The sequence below is a fragment of the Eutrema salsugineum genome, unplaced genomic scaffold (assembly GCF_000478725.1).
Source record: "Eutrema salsugineum unplaced genomic scaffold, Eutsalg1_0 scaffold_4, whole genome shotgun sequence".
NCBI lineage: Eukaryota > Viridiplantae > Streptophyta > Magnoliopsida > Brassicales > Brassicaceae > Eutrema > Eutrema salsugineum.
The window spans coordinates 3,495,405-3,516,426 of record NW_006256686.1 but is presented as its reverse complement, the minus strand read 5'-3'; the positions used below and the strand labels follow the sequence as shown (position 1 = coordinate 3,516,426).

Sequence of the window (21,022 nt, the reverse complement as noted above, 5' to 3'; positions counted from 1 at the left end):
AAGGTCTCCAAATTTGAGCTGGATCAGACGGTGAGAAGGCCTTCAATCAGGGGTGAACTTCTGACGGTTTGACTCTGAGCTGAAATCTGGTTTTCTATCCATTTTGTTAAGCTTTTCCCTAAGTTTCCTGAAAAGAGTCTTGGAACTACAAATACTAAAAAAACGTGATAAAAGTACTTAAAAGCAATTAAAAACATAGAAAAAGTATTTCAAAACGATCCATAAAAGTGGTAAAAATACGGTGTTATCAAAAAGCTCATGGAATCCTCATCGAACATATAAATCCCCATCGAAAATCCCTTAATCCCAACAATAAAACTACTCAGACATAATGAACAAAATCAAAAACATAGTATTAAAAGTAAAATAGAAACCGAAATTGAAAAAGAAAGAACAAGGGTTCAAGAGACAAATCTCTCTCTCCCTAAAACCTAAAAATTAAAAAGTATTCTAAAACAATAAGAACATATGAAGGCATACGAATTAGGGTTCCTAAAACATGTATTTATTGGGCTTAAGACATCTCTGGGCGTCACTTAGGGTTTCTCCAAATGAGGGAATCATTTTAGGCTTCAGAAATGGGCCTTCGGGCTCGGAGGTAGTTGGCTGCGGTCGGGATGAGTGTGACCGCGGGAAATGGGTGGCAGGCCGCGGTCGGGATGGCTGTGACCGCGGGGATTGCTCTGTTGGCCGCGGGTGAAAACGCTTGCCGGCTGATTTAGGAGACATCTTGCTCTTCGCGTATCTTTTGATTGAACCGTTGGATTGCCAAGCTGTAAACTGTGCTGGAAAGCTGATACTTCCATCTTTAAGGTCTCCAAATTTGAGCTGGATCAGACGGTGAGAAGGCCTTCAATAAGGGGTGAACTTCTGACGGTTTGACTCTGAGCTGAAATCTGGTTTTCTATCCATTTTGTTAAGCTTTTCCCTAAGTTTCCTGAAAAGAGTCTTGGAACTACAAATACTAGAAAAACGTGATAAAAGTACTTAAAAGCAATTAAAAACATAGAAAAAGTATTTCAAAACGATCCATAAAAGTGGTCAAAATACGGTGTTATCAAAAAACTCATGGAATCCTCATCGAACATATAAATCCCCATCGAAAATCCCTTAATCCCAACAATAAAACTACTTCAGACATAATGAACGAAATCAAAAACATAGTATTAAAAGTAAAATAGAAACCGAAATTGAAAAAGAAAGAACAAGGGTTCAAGAGACAAATCTCTCTCTCCCTAAAACCTAAAACTTAAAGAGTATTCTAAAACAATAAGAACATATGAAGGCATACGAATTAGGGTTCCTAAATCATGTATTTATAGTGCTTAAGACATCTCTGGGCGTCACTTAGGGTTTCTCCAAATGAGGGAATCATTTTGGGCTTCAGAAATGGGCCTTCGGGCTCGGAGGTAGTTGGCCGCGGTCGGGATGAGTGTGACCGCGGGAAATGGGTGGCTGGCCACGGTCGGGATGGCTGTGACCGCGGGGATTGGTCTGTTGGCCGCGGGTGAAAACGCTTGCCGGCTGATTTACGAGACATCTTGCTCTTCGTGTATCTTTTGATTGAACCGTTGGATTGCCAAGCTGTAAAGTGTGCTGGAAAGCTGATACTTCCATCTTTAAGGTCTCCAAATTTGAGCTGGATCAGACGGTGAGAAGGCCTTCAATCAGGGGTGAACTTCTGACGGTTTGACTCTGAGCTGAAATCTGGTTTTCTATCCATTTTGTTAAGCTTTTCCCTAAGTTTCCTGAAAAGAGTCTTGGAACTACAAATACTAGAAAAACGTGATAAAAGTACTTAAAAGCAATTAAAAACATAGAAAAAGTATTTCAAAACGATCCATAAAAGTGGTCAAAATACGGTGTTATCAAAAAACTCATGGAATCCTCATCGAACATATAAATCCCCATCGAAAATCCCTTAATCCCAACAATAAAACTACTCAGACATAATGAACGAAATCAAAAACATAGTATTAAAAGTAAAATAGAAACCGAAATTGAAAAAGAAAGAACAAGGGTTCAAGAGACAAATCTCTCTCTCCCTAAAACCTAAAACTTAAAGAGTATTCTAAAACAATAAGAACATATGAAGGCATACGAATTAGGGTTCCTAAATCATGTATTTATAGTGCTTAAGACATCTCTGGGCGTCACTTAGGGTTTCTCCAAATGAGGGAATCATTTTGGGCTTCAGAAATGGGCCTTCGGGCTCGGAGGTAGTTGGCCGCGGTCGGGATGAGTGTGACCGCGGGAAATGGGTGGCAGGCCGCGGTCGGGATGGCTGTGACCGCGGGGATTGCTCTGTTGGCCGCGGGTGAAAACGCTTGCCGGCTGATTTACGAGACATCTTGCTCTTCGCGTATCTTTTGATTGAACCGTTGGATTGCCAAGCTGTAAACTGTGCTGGAAAGCTGATACTTCCATCTTTAAGGTCTCCAAATTTGAGCTGGATCAGACGGTGAGAAGGCCTTCAATAAGGGGTGAACTTCTGACGGTTTGACTCTGAGCTGAAATCTGGTTTTCTATCCATTTTGTTAAGCTTTTCCCTAAGTTTCCTGAAAAGAGTCTTGGAACTACAAATACTAGAAAAACGTGATAAAAGTACTTAAAAGCAATTAAAAACATAGAAAAAGTATTTCAAAACGATTCATAAAAGTGGTCAAAATACGGTGTTATCAATAAGTTAGACACTTCTCCGGATCCTCTAACTTATTGAACCAGGCAGCCTTAACAAGAATGTTATTAATATGGAATATGCATTAGTCACAATAGAAAATAATTAGCGACAAACACTATGTGATAACAAAGATTATATAACAAATGTACTAACTGTTCTGTCTTCCTCTTCCAATCGTACAAGGTTGATAGTCTGTTCATATGAGGAGTCAGGAATGGATCAATAACCACATTGACCTTAGGTGTTACATTTAAAGCTGGTTTTTTGGTCCCCGGAATGGAATCTTATTTGACGCAGATTCTTTGACTTGGTGTTTGCTCATTCTCAAGAAACCCTCTTCCTGCTTAGATTCTTTATCACTAGCTTTTTGGTTTTTTTAGATCTATTCTTAGCATGTCCTCCAGCTTCACCAATCACTTTCCTTTTCGCAGGAGAAACAATAGTAGAATCCGTTTTGTTTGATTCTGCGAGCTGGTTGTCCTGCAATTATTTTTTTTTTAGAAACATACTGGAATTTGCTGTCGGGTGTAGAGATTTGGGAATGATTTCCCGAAAAACGTAACAATCTTCCTAAATCTTAAACATTTTAGGGAGCTACATGTTAAAGTTTCTACAAAGCAATACATTTTCTCTCGGAATCCATTCACCATTCTCACACTCCATTCCATGTCAAATATCTTTACCTGAAATCAGTTGAAGTTCTTCATACTGAGATACTCTGACCCTGTATATGTTGTCAGCCTTGACAATGATCACATTTCCTGGCAACCATCCATCATTGACAAAATGCATCCACTTCTCATAGAAGATCAATCCCCCATGTACCATCTCCTAATGATGGTTGTTTAGGACGAACTAGATTTTTTTTGAGACACTCCAAAACCTTCTTCTGTTTTGTCTCTTTATCCGCGAAGATGTGAGTGAACTCAACAGTGTAGTCATCGTCGTTTGTTTTTATCAAAATCCCTTCAAACCATCCACCTTCTTGAGATTTAATCTCCACATGAGCACCTATTTCAATGGGATGAAGCTCAGGATCTGTTCCATCCAGCAAGAGTTTCATTCAATCAAGAAAATTAACAGGTAATGCAATAAATTATAGTTAGTTTTTGCACGGTTCAAGAGAAATCTTGGATTTTTTTTAGATATGCTTTTCTAAATAACTTAAACGTATTTCTAAATATTTCCTAAAAGCTTTCTTTGTGTATCTAACACATAGAGAAAATGGAGACGAAGGACAATCGTCTTTGTTCTCTTGCTATTCTAGTAAAAACCTTACCTCATGTGTTGGTGTTTCATCAGAAAGACAATCGTCTTTGTTTTCATCTTTGTTTTCAGGCGACACATGTGTTGGTGCTGCATCAGAAGGATAATCGTAAAACTTGTCTTCTTCCACCTAAAGCACAAAGCATATAATAAGCATTAGCTTTTAAAGAACCATTAACATATGTTTAGGAAGAAATGTCTATATTCATCATTTAAACAAAAAAACAAAACAAAACAAAACCATCAGTGGTGATTTTTACCCATATCTTATGAATACTTATGTCCTCAATTTTGAATTCGTGTATTTCTTGTATTTTATGGATGAGGATAGAGGTTTTTTTCCCCTAAGATTTATTAAAGTCACAACACTTTTTCTCGTGTTCTCTCTGTAAAAGACATCTACCTCTTCCTTTACAGTTAAATCCTCTAAAGTCAATAAACCATCCATTGGGCTACCATTTTCTTGGGTAAGTTGATCTGTTTCCCAAGAAGATGAAAACTGGCTAAAAAAGTCTGAACTAACTTGCAAAATAAAGAAACTAAACCCCTAAACTCTAAACCCCTAAAATTTTATGGAATTTCTCACGCATGATTAGAAAGTCTTATACCTGATCTATGTTGACACTAATCTGCGCAGGAAGGTATCTGACTCTCCTTTTATTTTGACATCTGCAAAAAAATAATGTTTTTTTAGGAACTTTTTGTTTTTACAGTTTATAAAAGGTAAAGCATCAACCAGAAATACAGAACAAATCCGAGACCTGAGGATCTTGATCTTTGTTCAGAATTTTATATGCGGAAGAATCGTATTGAATCTGACTATTAATGACTTTTTCAATATCCAAATCTTTATTCTTAATCTGCGACTCGCCATCTGCGCTTATCTGCAAAACATTTCATTGCATTGTCCGATCAAGTTTTTCAGTATGGATTTATAATAAATTTGGGAAACTTTCCTGGGTTTTTACAAAGGCCTTCCTAAATTCTATTACAAAGAGTTTAAAGGGATACGAGAAGGTCAAAACATTACCACCTCAGTCGGTTTGGGTCCAGGCTTGCCAGATGTAGAGATGTCATCATCACCAATTTTTTTTTGTTCCACATCAGCACCAGCATCGACGTCAGGCTCAGTCAATGAATCCAAAGAGGATTTTTTTAGCAATAGGATCTACATTATCGTGCAGAAACAAAAATTATATATTTTTATGGGGATCCTTTCAATAGATATATGTTTTGGCAACACTTTTCTGAAAATGTTAATTACCTCAGAGTATTGAACATTGTCCAAAATTGGTTTTGTGCATGTAGTAGATGGGTTTGGAGTCTCGATGGCCGTTTGGGTTCGAGTCTCGCTGATATTTTGTGTTGGAGTCTCGCTGGCATTTTGTGTTGGAGTTTTGCTGGCATTTTGTGTTGAGTCTCCATGACATTTTCCATCTGCAAATATGATCTATATTCAGGAAACATTTCATACAGTTTGTAGAAGAAAAAATCACACCTCATTATCATAATATACATATTGTACAAGTCAGAAATCTTACCTCTTCATCAAAACTGTAGTTTTGGGTGTCATACTGCATCTGGGTTTCGTCAATTTTTTGTGTACTTTGCTGCTAGAATTTTTGAGTCACAAAAAATCAGTTTTACTGGAAATATACTTGCCTAAAGTAGGACAAATCATATAGTTTACTTCTCTACTGAAAATATGTTCTTGAGGGGTCGAATTTGGGAATTGATCATTATCATCGCACACCTGCAAAATCTTAAACATCACTCTCTTTTAAAATAATTTAGGAAAGCTTTCCTAAATTATAAGAATGCCTTCCTAAAAAGGAGAATGCATTCATAAATTAGGGAAGAATGCCTTCCTAAATTAAGGAGAATGCATTCATAAATTAGGGGAATATGCCTTCCTAAATTAGGGAGAAGGCATATAACTTACATCTTAAGGATCTTGAGGAGTTAGACTGGGGATATGTTGTTCTGGAGGGTTTTGACTTGGGAACTGAACATTATTATCAGACACTTGCAAACATTTTCAAATAACATTTCAACATTTTTAGGAAAGCTTTAGAATGATTTTAGGAACAATTTCCTGAATTATAAGAATGCATTACCTCTTTATTGGAACCGTGTGCTTGAGCAGCATCTCTGCGTGGAGATACCAGCAGAAGCGTTCTGTTGCACACAATCTGTATTATACTGCAAGAACAAATAGAGATAAGTCAACTATCACTTGAACAAATCCAATCCAAATTCAAAACAAGACTAAATAAAACAAAAGAATAACTAGCTTACTTTGGTGATTCCCATCTTTTCCTCTATGTTGGACAAGCGGTTATTGATATCACTTAGTCCATTTTGAACCATATTGTAGAGGTTGTCCAGCTTTGTCATCAATGACTCATCAGATGTTCCGGCTCCAGCATTATATGGTCCGGCTCCAGCATTTAATGGTCCGGCTCCAACATTTGATGGTTCGGCTCCAGCATTTGATGGTCCGGCTCTAGCATTAGATGGCTTGACTCTTGCAGCGACTCCAAACCGGAGAGATCGTTGAGCTATCTGATTCATTGCCTCTATAATGTCAATTGTTTCGTTTTCCCAGTCTTCAATTTTCACCTTGTAACCCTTGGTTACAATGTCAACAAGGGTATCAAGATCTTCATCGGGTTTGTATTTAAAAAAAACCGTGTCTTCAGGATCACTTTGTATAGATGGTAAGACACAGACAACCTTAAGGTGCAGAGCATAAATAAAATAAAAAATTCTCAATTAAGTAAAAACATCCTAAATAATGCAAAACACTCTGAAAATCAAGGATTTGAAAACTTATATCGCGATAACCCTCTATGGTCACAACCTGATTAGCTACATGAATCATCAGCCTAAGATATTTTTTCACATAAGAAAATTTTGGCGGTTACAGAGTGTTATAGTGAACTGAATGCACTCTGAAGCTGGGGAACTGACTGCAACATCCACATATTCAAATATAATGTGAAACCGTGAATATCATATTTGGGTTTCCCTAACCGTGTTGGAACAATCTTTTTAGTCGAATTTAGCAGTATCATGTAGGAGTCTCTCCCCATGGATAACTCATCAGTGTCTCCAAATTCTATGCTAGCTTGAGGACTTCCTCTGGAAAACGATATCCAGAATATCTTGGAATTACTAAAGACTCGATGAGAATCAACATTGCCTGACAGAATTGCTCATCCTTGTTCTCTGTCTCTTCAGTATCGATTAACAATTTTAAGAGGTCCGAAGGTATATGACAATCTCTACATCACCCCAATCAGATTCTAACTCTTCTTCCTCTTCTTCGTTCCCTTCTTCGTTCTCTTCCAACTCAGAGCATTTCAGTCCCATAACTATATGAAATTATCTATAGAGAATCTCATAGGTTGTGCTCCGAAGTGGAATCACATCTCATTCTCTTTGACGGTTTTGACAGATCGAGTAAGCAACAAATGCACCATTTTTCCTGACATCATCATAGAATCTCTTAAAGCAAGCTTCAGGATCGGTCCCAAGAATGTGTTCCTAACTCTCTGAAACTCTTCAATGCTGATATCATCCTTGACTTTCTCGATCATCTTAAAAGAAGCAAACTGGTTGACTGTTGGACCTGGTTCTTGATTTGGCTCTTGTCCTATCTTGAATTGAAGCTTAGGAAGCGTAATAGTTGGAAAATGTGGAAATGAATCCATTGGGAATCCTTTCTGAAATTCTAAAAACACAAACTCAAATCTTAGATAAACACAAACTCAACGCTTCCTGAAATTCAGAAAACACAAACACAATAATGAAAACAATGCACAAATCAAAACTAATAAATAAACCAGAATGAACAAACATGATTTAACACCTAATACCACACAATCACAATGACTTCGGGTTAAGGAATGCCTTCGTGTTTATAAAAGACAAATCAGTGTCATAGTTTTAGGAATTCCTTACTAAATCACCTAGTCCTAGATACTACTTAAACTGCAAAAACCTGAATGAACAAAGACAAATTATAGAAACAGTTTTGGTGATAAAGAAAACAAACACATACAAAAAAAAATTAGGGTTTATGAAAACTATTTCGGAAGACATTCCAAATTTTTCCCAACCGAACATCTACAAGTCTATTCTAAATTCAAACATGATTTAACACCTAATACCACACAATCCAGCCATCAGAAACTACAAAAGTCCCCAAATTTCTGATGAAACTCGATACACATTCTGACCGATGAATCCAAATCGACAAAACCGTTTGATGAAACGAAACCAACAAAATCGAAACAAAAACCTAAACGAAAAAATCGATTACCTCGATTTGTAGAGTGAAATTTCGCCTACTCCAACGATGATTTCTTCAAAATCCAGACGAGATTCCGACAACGATGGTAGTCGCAAAGAAATGAACGAAGGTTTGCGAGGATTCTGTTCTTTTTCGGAGAAAGTGGAAATGAAACACTTTCAGTTTAATGAAGGTTAAGTTGGTCCAAGCCCAAATAAATGCATATTCCATAGAAAATTAAATTTTCTTGGGCCATTTAAGAGAATTGCCTTTTTACAAATAACAAAATTTCAAATAATAGGTAGTCAAATGCTTATTTAACAAAAAAGCCTTCAATCCTGTTCAAAAAACACAATCAACTATACTGTTCAAAAAATTTAGTTAAATATTTAATAAAAATTAGTTGAAAGTAAAACAAATGACAATCTTTTACAAAAATATATTTAAAATTCTTTAATGAATATTTAACACAAAGCCACTCTTCACCGATCATAAATTTTTTTTTTCTTCGTTTATGTCACTATACACAATAAATAGCGCAGCATTTAAGTTAGGAAAGTAACTTGGCCAAAAGATAATCTCGAAGAAAATAGTTTTTGTTTTTGATGGTTTTAAGCCACTTTTTATATATACACTATGTGATTCATACGGTTTCATAAACCCCTCAAATTAGTTTATTTTTATGAGAAAAAAAATATTACATACAAGAGATATAGACAAATAATTTAAGAAAGAATCAAGTTTAGAAGTTTTGTAACACTTTTTTTGTAATTAAGAATATGCCAAAGTTAAAACCTAGAGGCATAACAGTTTTCAGTAAAATGATGAGTATATTTTTCATATAAAGGAATTGCAAATAATAAGTAGTCAGATGCTTAATGCTTATAGACATTGTGGTTATGAACTTTATGAATAAGTTTAAACTTAAGCAAATAGAACCACCAATATAAGATTAATTTCTTCAGTAAACTTTAGTTAAAAGTAAAAATGATAATTTCTTTTTATTCTAAAATTTTATTCTTCAATAAATATTAACCTACATAACCAGTCTTCACCAATGGCAGATATTTTGTTTTCCTCGGCAAATGTCAATTGTATAGTAAATAAATACATAGCATTTGAGTTGGAGAACAATCAAACTCAGTGAAAAAAGATAAACTATTCTTCACATTATTCATTCTTTTCTTTTAATTTATATAGTATTTTGATTCATACTTTCTGATTTTTTGTATAAATTCGTTAAAATTAGATTTATTTTTATGAAAAAAAATCATTTCATACAAGAGATTCAGAAAAAGAATTTAAGAAAGTAACAAAAGTTTTGTAACATATTGTTGTAGTTAAGACTTTGCTAAAGTTTAAACGTAAAGGATTACGAACTTAGTAAAGCAATGAGTATTTTTTTTAATAGAGCGGAATTCCAAATTATTAGTCAGATGGTTATGTTCATAGACATTGTAGTTAATTACGAATCTTATCTAATAACTTCAGCAAATAGAACCACTAAAATAAGGGCTCTGATTGGTGACATGAAATAGAATTTATATGTCCTCTAATTCTTACTTGGATCAGCTATTTTCTAGGCTGTTATTGATTAGATTAAGAGTTAGCTTATGAAACATTCATCACACATGCATAATAAATCACAAAGAGATTGATAGTTACCCTTTAAACGATTGTTCCTGAGATTATCAACAAGTATATATGAATCAAGGCCAAATGTATTAACACTACAATTAACAATTCATTCAATCATTATCAATTATTGAAAAGGATATAAAATTAATTACATAGTTTGCAGGAATTTGTTTTCCTCCGCAAATGTATCTATGTTAATTAGATTAAAAAAATAGCATTGATGTTGGAGAATTAACAAATTCAGCAAAAAAGATAAACTCGATGAAAATACTTTTGGTTTTGCATATTTTCAAACTACAAATCTTCATACCAGTCCCTTTGTATATATTAGATAAGAAAATAAACAAAATAAGATCACCCCTGAAATGCATAACATAAAAATAGGAGTACAATAGTTAAAACATGACTATTCTACATGATTACATTAATATAATAATAATTTTTATGCATTAATTTTATGTGAGTAACAAAAAAATTACTTGCAGCTTTTATATATATTAAAATAATAATTTTTTTTATAAATTTGTAATTTATTATTTAATTTTTTATGCTTTTTTTTATAAACAGTTATTTTTATTTTTTTTTATTTATGAATTATTTTTAATTTTAATATAATTTTATTTCTCTTCATCTCTCTTTATTTCGTAGAAGTAAGAACCATTTATATAATTTTTGTTTCAATAGTATAATTAAAAATTAATTATATATGTGTCAAAATCGGATTATTTATTTTGACACGTGTCACAATCTGACGAATTACTAATTTTAAAGTATATTTTATAGAATATATATATATATTATATGTATGTACATATATATACATATTGTTTGATCATACTCTCAGACTGTTTAATATAAACTTTTTTAAAAAAAAAACGTCTGGAGTGTTATTGAAAAATATCAAAACAGAGTACAAGTTCTTTAGAACGAAAACAGAGCCAAAGCTGAAACAAAAACAAAGCATCGATCACCAACATATGGAATACTTAGATGCTATAACTTCGACTCAACATAGAATCTTAGAGTTCAGACTGCTTCCTCTCGATGCAGTCTATCTTGCAGCCATGACAGTTGCCTAAAGACAGATACGATTGGAATCGTCCGTCTCTAGTAACACTTTTTGCGATTTCCCTTGTGGTATAGTTAGACTCAACTTCGAAGACCACACTCCCAAACGAAGAGATGATGTTGGAAAGCTGAGAGGTATATATTCTGTATCTAGGCCATTCAAGCGTTTGGAAATAACCTCATATGCACCAAGACAGTCCGTACAGATCATGATATCCATGAAGTGTAGGTCTTTCAGACTCTGTAATGCCCAGATAATACATCTCAATTCCGCAGAAAATCCAATTGATCGAGCTAGTAAAAACATCTCTTGCGTGAAATAGGACAGCCCCTGTATGGTCTCTAGCTAGCCATGCACCACCACTATGTAAAGATGCACTCCTTCAATTAGCATTGACATTGCACTTGACCGTTCCCATTGGAGGGCTTTGCCAGCGGTCAGATAAGCTTGTCGTTGGACGATTAAGCAACTCCTCCTAAGTATAAGCTTTATTCACCTCGCGTCAACATTTGGCATCATCAGATGCCCTCAGTTAGGGAATGTAAGATTTTCTATAAATATATATGTATATATAGATACATAATAATTCAGATAAATTGTATAACTATTATATATAGATGTAATTTTTGTTTATAAATTTGATTATATATAAATATTAAAGCTTAATAAACTAAAAAAAAAATTATTAAGAAAATATTGTCATTTTTGACTAAATTTTGAATTTTTTTTATTTTAAATATATTATTATTTAAATATTTTTATGGAGTGGATCGGATATCCGGTAAATATTCGGATTTTTGGCGGATATCTGAATAATTACGGAGCGGATATAGATTGGAAAAATGATGATCCAGACGGACCAGAATAGATCACGGATATCCCCAAAATCTAGGATATCCGCTCTGCACCCACCCCTTATTTATATCATATGCATGTTCTCTTCTTTTAGCTTATGAAACATTCATCACACATGCATAAAAAATACAAAGACATTAGATAGTTACTCGTTAAACGATCGTTTCTGAGATTATCAACCAGTGCAAATCCAGGCAAAATGTAGTAACACTACAATCATTTTTTTTTGTCAAACGCGTAGATACCTAGAACGATTCAGTGATCCAAACCGGTGGTACCGAGTTTACATATATCACATCATGAGGGTAGATTCTAGCACTTCTTGCTAGATTGTCTGCCTTCGTGGTCTTTGCGTGTGAGATAAGTGATAGGGAGAAAAAAACTGAAATTCTCCTTGCTTTTCACCAGCTCCTCAAGTGCAAAGCAAATGCTAGCCACTCTTTGGGTGTAGACACCATCTTCACCAACTCAGAACAGTCCGTTGCAAATGTCACCTCCGTCTTTTGATTCACAATCATACAGTTCATGGCCCATATGAGTGCTTCAAGCTCTGTGTGTAGTGGTGTGAGACTTTTTTAATGCTATCATATTGATAAAATTCATATTTAAGCAGTTATATTTATTTAGATCTTAATTTGTTGTAATAAAATTTATCAAAAATAATTCTGTTTTATTCTCAGAATTTATCTATAGATTTTGAAGTTTCAACGATCTTGTTTGAATCTATATATGTGCTGTTTAAAAAAATATATTATTTTGTCGAACACTGAATATTTGGTATTCCAAAACCAACCCAAAATATAAGAAAGAAATTAAAGTTAAAAATAAGTATCAACACGAATATAAAGTACTATATCACTTATTAGTCAAAAAAATAAGTTTTTTTCCCCATCCCTGTTATATATGCTTTTTATGAAAAATTGATGAAATTAAAAATTATTATTTTTCTTTATCTAGTTTTGGCAATACAAATTTATGATTTATTCTAAATTAAAAACAAACTAATAAAAATAAATTTTGCTTTCATATATTTTAAACTAAGATAGTAAATAAATAAAACTAAATTTGAAACTAATTTCAAATCATAAAGATCAATGAATTCAATATAAATATTTGTCAATTTTATCTTAAATTGGTAGATGATAACACCGGATTTTGACCCTTTTTATGGATCACTTTAATGTCTTTTACAGGTGTTTTTACTCCATTTTCAAAGGTTTTCAAAGGATTGCTACGTTTTCGGATTTTAAAAGACTTTTCAGGTAATTTGGGATAAAGAGACACAAATTGGAACAAAAAGACTCTTTTTGATAAATGCAGACCGTCAAAACTCTCATGGAGAGACGAAGACCTTCTCACCGTCTGATCACCCTCAATATTGGACAACTTATATAAGAATCAACCAGCTTTCAAATGCACTTGGTTTGGAGACATTCCAACGGTTGGATCTCAAGATATTCCATTTTCCCCGGAGACACTCGAAGACCGCCAGCAAGTCATGCGACCGCAGCCACCAACCTATCCACCGTGGTCACAGGCCTCCCGACCGTGGCCAGACCTCTGTTTTCCACGGCCACGTTACTCCCGACCGCGGCCAGCCAACTCCGATTAAATGCCCTTATTTCCGAAGCCCAAAGTCATTTCTATGCCTCAAATCCGGAACCCTAGAGACCATGGAGTATTGAAGACTATAAATACTCGTCATTTAGGTCGTTTTTAGACATCACCTTCATACTTTTACAGAAACCCTTTTCCTTCAGCCGTTTTATACAATTTTTAGAGAAGATTGTTCAACTTTGAATTCTTCAATAGAGAAGCTTTCTTTCATCTATTTTCTTTACTGTTTTTGATTGCTTTTATTAAAACCAATGATGATGTCGACCTCAGCATGTCTGAGTAGATCCTGAGTTGGGCTTAGGGTTCCCGAAAGGCGCTCTCACAATCGATTAAGACATCTAGGTTTATAGATCTGAGATTTTAACTTTGTTCTCTGCTTATTCTCGTTCTTATTGCATGTATGCTTGATTGATCACCTCGTATCTGATCTAGATAGTTATTGTTGCGAAAGTTTTCATTAAGTATCCAACCTAGAATGAAACAGACGATTTTTTCGTAGGTGTGGAAACCTACCTGCGGTAAAATCGTGAGTACTGACGAGTCTTGTGCAGCTCTTGCGTTCTCTCCCTTCCATGGCCAGAGTGGAAACCTACTGATCATGATTGCGAGAAACAGTTGGTTATGATCACGACAGTGACGTAGCCATACCGCCGTACTCTAGCTCTAGAACCCTATATTTCGATATCCGTCAATCCAAATCTATAATCCCTAGTGTTAAAACCGATTATGATCCCTGTAGTGTTTCCAAAAGCTCAGCGTTTTTAGCCATAGTTTACAAACCAATCGTTTTTACTTGCTCATTTAGATCTGCATTTTATTTGCTTTAGTTTGATATTATGCTTGTTTCATTCGCCTGTCATTCGATTTTCTATTTGCTTTTTATGATAGATTTATTTGATTTTTTTTTTGTTTTAGTTTAATCCGTGACAAACAACCAACCCCTAAAACCAATCTAGTCTAGACATAAAGTCAGAACCGTAGAAGAATACCAGGCACACAAATCTCTGTGGATTTGATCCCTAAGTACTACAATTGATTAGCTGTGCACTTGCGGCTTTCATTTATTTTTATTAAGGGTAAAACTTGTTCCCTCATGCAGTAGACGCATCAAGTTTTTTGGCGCCGTTGCCGGGGATTTGTTTTGCTGCCTTTGTTATTTTTCTTGTTCTAATTTCTGTTCTAGACATTTGATCTCCACGTCTTTCTTAAAGTTTGCTGAATCATCTTTCCCTTCTTTTGTTTTTCTCTGAATTGCATGAATACCAGGCATAGACCTGTAGAAAACATTCCAATTCTAGACGAGATAGACAGACACGAAAGAGAACTTCGAAGACTTAGACGAACGCAAGGAATGGCCAACGACGACCAGCTTGGAAATCCTGTTAACCGAGCTTTAAACATGGACCAAGATGGGTCCGAATATGGAGAAAACGAAGAGAACGATCACAGAGAAGGTGATCATGCTCGACAAGATGGAGAAGAGGATGAGGTTCCTCCAAGAAACCATCAAAACCGCGAGAGAGAAGAACGTGAAGACCTTGATGCACCTATCAATGCAGCCGATAGTGACCACCAGGGGATGCAGCCGAATGGACGGCTTAACCTCCCTGTTCAGCAAGCAAATCAACACCGAAGACAAGCCAGGAATTATCACATAGCTGATTTCGATGCACCTACTCAGAATTTTCAGAACCGATCCGCAATCCAAGTACCATTTCCGAATCGGAAAGAGTTTCAAGTCAAGCCTCAATTCATCTCTTTGGTGAAACAAAAACAATTCCATGGAGTTCCTTCTGAACATCCAATGGACCATATCGAGCTCTTTGAAGAAATCTGCAGCATGATGAGGACAAACCAAGTTTCAGCAGACTATTTAAAGTGTAAGTTGTTCTTTTTTTCCTTAGCATATAAAGCTCACCGTTGGTTGAAATCTTTGTCTGCAGGATCGATAACTAATTGGGAAGAATGTAAAACTGCTTTTCTGAACCACTTCTATACTAAGTCAAGGTCGAACTTGCTGAGAACCAAGATCTCAAGCTTTCAGCAAGGACCGACTGAACTTTTCTATGAATCCTGGGAACGTTTTAAGGAGTATGAACGTGACTGCCCTCACCATGTATCAAGCTTGCTGAGCACATTTTACAGAGTTTTGCAACCAAAATACAAACTTTCGCTTGATACAGCTAGCAATGGAGATTTTGAACAAAAGACGATAGCACAAAGAATAGCCGTCATCGAAAATTTGGCTCAAGCCAATAGCCATGATTGTCCGGAGTACGATCGCTCGACAAAGCAAACCGAACAGACAATAAGGAGATAACCGAGTTGAAGAACATGATGAGCCAGCTTTTGAAAAGCAACAATCGCCCAATCCATGCTTGTGAGACCAACAATGGCGCAGAAGACGAAGGACCTGGTGATATCGATCACATTAATCCATCCTTTCAAGAAGAAGAAGTGAACTATGTAGGAGCACAGGCACCATATCCAAATCGTTTCAACAATTGTTTCAACAACAACTTCCGGAATGCAAACTACAACAATCTCTCTTACCGCAATCCAAATGTGGAGAACCCTCAAGATCAGCACTACCCACTGCAGCAGAGATCCTTCCAAAACAAGTTCCAAGGTGGAAATTTCGGAGGGACAGAAGCTTATCAGCCGCGACAGCCATATAACTATCAAGTTACAGTTTTTAACAATGAGTTTGCACAATAGCAAGGAGTCACAACGAACCAGCTAGCTTCGCAAATCGGAAGACTTGAACAGTCCATCCAACAGCTTGTTATGACAAACGAGAAAACATCTAAAGACATGAACGTGAAAGTTGAGTGCATGTACAATGACCTGAACGAGAAGTTTGAAGCTTTATCTTCGCACGTCAAAAATTTAGATGTACAAGTTGCCCAAACAGCCGACTCTATGAAGAGATAAAATGGAGCTCTTCCCGGAAGAGTTAAAGATAACCCCAAGAGATTTTGCAATGCCATAACCACGCTGCCCGAAGAAGAAACCAAAACCGATGGAGAGGAGGAAGAAACCCTAATCTTTGTACCACTTTACAAGGATGTTGATGCCAAGCAGCCACCATTTAAGGTACCTCAATGTTCCCCGTTTTAAAGGCTTACAAAAGCCGACGACCCGAGACGTTTTTTTTTCCAATGTTTCATTTCAGGAATCAAGTTCACAGATTGTCTATGTGATTCCGGAGCCAATGTCAACATCATGTCAAAGGCATTTACCAAAAAATTGGGCATAAAAACCTTAAGGACATCGACGGTCAAGGTTATCTTTAGAGATTCATCTCAAAAAGATACTGAAGAGGCGATTCATGATCTGCAAGTTCTAGTAGGAGACAAGATTGTTCCAGCAGATTTCCAAGTTCTGGAAATGGATCAAGACAAGGAGAGACCACTCATATTCGGGAGACCATTTCTGGCTACTGTAGGAGCAGTAATCGCTCACGCAAACCGGCATGCTGTCTTCCTCAATATGGATCGCAGAAAGTTTTATCCGACTGTCCTAGACGATTATCCAAGTAAAGGAAATCGGCCAAAAGAGAAGGAAAAAGAGAAGCCGAGAGCCTTTGCAAAGATCAAGATCATCATTCCACCAGATGCAACAGAGACTAGTGAGGACCAAATCCAGGAGCTGATCGAGAACACAAAAAGGGTTTTAAACAACGTTAAAGTCTAGAAGAAGAGTAAAGGAAAGAAGCTGGCGCCTCAAGGAGAAGAAGTTAAACCTCCAGCAACCGGAAATGATAAAGGCACATCAAGTGGAATGCCATTTAAATCAGCCTGATTTTTTCGTGTTTGTGAATTCCCGGAAATTTCCCATTTTAGCTACAAAAAAGCTTTTTAAAGAAAGAAAACACACTTTTTGGATCAAAACTCATTTTTCTCTTCTCTTCCAAAAGACTTGGAGATTTAGGAGATAGAACATCTTTTTCAATTCTTAAGCTTTTTGAGAAATTTTAGGCCCAAACCTCACTCTTTTTCAAAGCTGATTTCAAATCTATCATCAAATCTCTCTTTCAAGCAAGGTATGACGCTCAAACTCGCCATTTTTAATTGATTTTGGGATTTAGTGTTTTCTTAAAAAGCCCAAATCATGGTTTATTAGTGGTGGAAATAGCTTAAGAGCAATAGATTATCCTTCTACGTTATCTGAAAATCGATTTTAAAGAGGAATTGAGAATTTTGAAATTTAGATTCTACATGCTTTGCAAAAAATCGAATTTGGAACAGCAAAATTGATGAATTTGATTAAGTCTTGTGTGATTAGTGACTAGTGTTAGGTAAACTATAGATTTGACATGGAATTTGCTAAATTAAAACAAATTTTTAGAAGATTTCTATGTTGAGAATATCAAAAATCCGAATCTGGTCATGAACTACTTGTTTTCTTCAATTTAATATCAATTATGCTTGCTTGTTGTTTTAACTAGTCTCTTGATACTATGGTTAGTATCACTGATCATTAATATGTTAAACTCAGCATCCATATTCACTCTTTTTTCCAAGAATCATCTTGTCTTGTAGGAAAAATGGAACAAACCAAGTCCCGAAGAAGCCGCCGCACTGGTGACAGCTCTGAGGAAACTCCCGATGATAGTACTCTTGGAGAGTACATGCTGAACCAAGTCAGACCGAGAAGAAGAAACTATGTGATGAGGCTGCTCCAACACTCAAAGAGAAACACGAACAATTCCCAAGCCACCACAGATTCGATATGTTGGGAAAGAGATCACCCGTGAGTGGACTATACAAGGAGTTTCAAGAAGCTGAACATCAAACCAACGCCCTGCATTGATTATCATACACTCGAGATGCTTGGGATTAGAGAGGATGTAATCTGGTACATCGATGCACTTAAGCTGAGACCTTATATATTGAAATCCGTCAATCCCAATTTATAATCCCTAATGTTAAAACCGATTATGATCCCTGTAGAGTTCCCAAAAGCTCAGCGTTTTTAGCCATAGTTTACAAACCAATCGATTTTTACTTGCTTATTTAGATATGCATTTCATTTGCTTTAGTTCGATATTATGCTTGTTTCATTTGCTTTCATTCAATTTTTCTACTTGCTTTTTAGAATACATTTATTTGCTTTCTTTAATTTTAGTTTAATCTGTGACAAACAACCAACCCCTAAAACCAATCTAGTCTCGACATAAAGTTAAAAACCGTAGAAGAATACCAGGCACACAAAACTCTTTGGATTGGATCCCTAAATACTACAATTGATTAGATGTGCACTTGCGGCTTTCATTTATTTTTATTAAGGATAAAACTTGTTCCCTCATGCAGTAGACAAATCAGGTTTTTTGGCGCTGTTGCCGGGGATTTGTTTCGCTGCCTTTGTTATTTTTCTTGTTCTAATTTCTGTTCTAGACATCTGATCCCCACGTCTTTCTTAAAGTTTGCTGAATCATCTTTCCCTTCTTTTTTTCTCTGAATTGCATGAATACTAGGCGTAGACCTGTAGAAAAACATTCCAATCTAGACGAGATAGACAGACACGAAAGAGAACTTCGAAGACTTAGCGAACGCAAGGAATGGCCAACGACGACCAGCCTGGAGATCCTGTTAACCGAGTTTTAAACATGGACTAAGATGGGTCCGAACATGGAGAAAACGAAGAGAACGATCACAGAGAAGGTGATCCTGCTCGACAAGATGGAGAAGAGGATGAGGTTCCTCCAAGAAACCATCAAAACCGCGAGAGAGAAGAACGTGAAGACCTTGATGCACCTATCAATGCAGCCGATGGTGACCACCAGGGGATGCAGCCGAATGGACGCCTTAACCGCCATTTTCAGCAAGCAAATCAACACCGAAGACAAGCCAGGAACCATCACATAGCTGATTTTGATGCACCTACTCAGAGTTTTCAGAACCGATCCGCAATTCAAGTACCATTTCCGAACCAGAATGAGTTTGAAGTCAAGCCTCAAATTATCTCTTTGGTGAAACAAAACCAATTCCATGGAGTTCCTTCTAAACATCCAATGGATCAAATCGAGCTCTTTGAAGAAATCTGTAGCATGATGAGAACAAACCAAGTTCCAGAAGACTATTTAAAGTGTAAGTTGTTCCCTTTTTCATTAGCAGACAAAGCTCACCGTTGGTTGAAATATTTGCCTGCAGGATCGATTACTAATTGGGAAGAATGTAAAACTGCTTTCGTGAACCACTTTTATACTAAGTCAAGGTCGAACTTGTTGAGAACCAAGATCTCAAGCTTTCAGCAAGGACCGACTGAACCTTTTTATGAAGCCTAGGAACGTTTTAAGGAGTATGAACATGACTGCCCTCACCATGGATTTCCCGGATCAAGCCTGCTGAGCACATTTTACCGAGGTTTGCAACCAAAATACAAACTTTTGCTTGATACAGCTAGCAATAGAGATTTTGGACAAAAGACGATAGCACAAGATTGTCCTCATCGAGAATTTGTCTCAAGCCAATTGCAATGATTGTCCTGAATACGATCGCTCGACAAAATTAACCGGAACGGACAACAAGGTGATAACCGAGTTGAAGAACATGATGAGCCAGCTTTTGAAAAGCAACAATCGCCCAATCCATGCTTGTGAGACCAACAATGGCACAGAAGACGAAGGACCTAGTGATATCGATCACATTAATCCAGCCTTTCAAGAAGAAGAAGTGAACTATGTAGGAGCACATGCACCATATCCAAATTGTTTCAACAATGGCTTCAACAACAACTTTCGGAATGCAAACTTCAACAATCTCTCTTACCACAATCCAAATGTGGAGAATCCTCAAGATCAGTACTACCCATTACAGCAAAAATCCTTCCTAAACAAGTTCCAAGGTGGAAATTTTGGAGGGACATGAGCTTATCAACCGCGACAGCCATATAACTATCAAGGTACAGGTTTTAACAATCAATTTTTACAACAGTAAGGAGTCACAACGAACCAGCTAGCTTTGCAAATCGGAAGACTTGAACAGTCCATCCAACAGCTTGTTATGACAAACGAGAAAGCATCTAAAGACATGAACATGAAGGTTGACTGCATGTACAATGACCTGAACGGGAAGTTTGAAGCTTTATCTTCACACATCAAAAAGCTAGACGTACAAGTTACCCAAACAGCCGACTCTATGAAGAGGCAAAGTGGAGCTCTTACCGGAAGAGTTGCGGATAACCCCAAGAGATTTTGCAATGCCATAACCACACTGCCCGAAGAAGAAGTCATAGCCGATGGAAAAGATGAAGAAACCCCAATCTTTGTACCACTTTACAAGGATGTCGATGCCAAGCAGCCACCATTCAAGGTACCTCAATGTTCACCGTTTCAAAGGCTTTTAAAAGACGACGATCCGAGACATTTTGTTTTCCAATGTTTCATTTCAGGAATCAAGTTCACAGACTGTCTATGCGATTCCGGAGCCAATGTCAACATCATGTCAAAAACATTTGCCAAAAAATTGGGCATAAAAACATTAAGGACATCGACGGTCAAGGTTAACTTTGGAGATTCATCTCAAAAAGATACTGAAGGGGCGATTCATGATCTACAAGTTCTAGTAGGGGACAAGATTGTTCCAGCAGATTTCCA

General features: G+C 36.4%; 1 non-coding gene and 1 pseudogene across 1 annotated transcript; both read right to left on the bottom strand.

Moving 5' to 3' along the window:
- Positions 1-15,438: 15,438 nt before the first annotated feature.
- Positions 15,439-15,543, bottom strand: LOC112084937. Its single transcript, XR_002898589.1, has one exon. It is a non-coding gene; the product is annotated as a small nucleolar RNA R71 (small nucleolar RNA).
- A 4,111-nt stretch (positions 15,544-19,654) lies between these two features.
- Positions 19,655-19,755, bottom strand: LOC112084938 (annotated as a pseudogene).
- Positions 19,756-21,022: the final 1,267 nt, after the last annotated feature.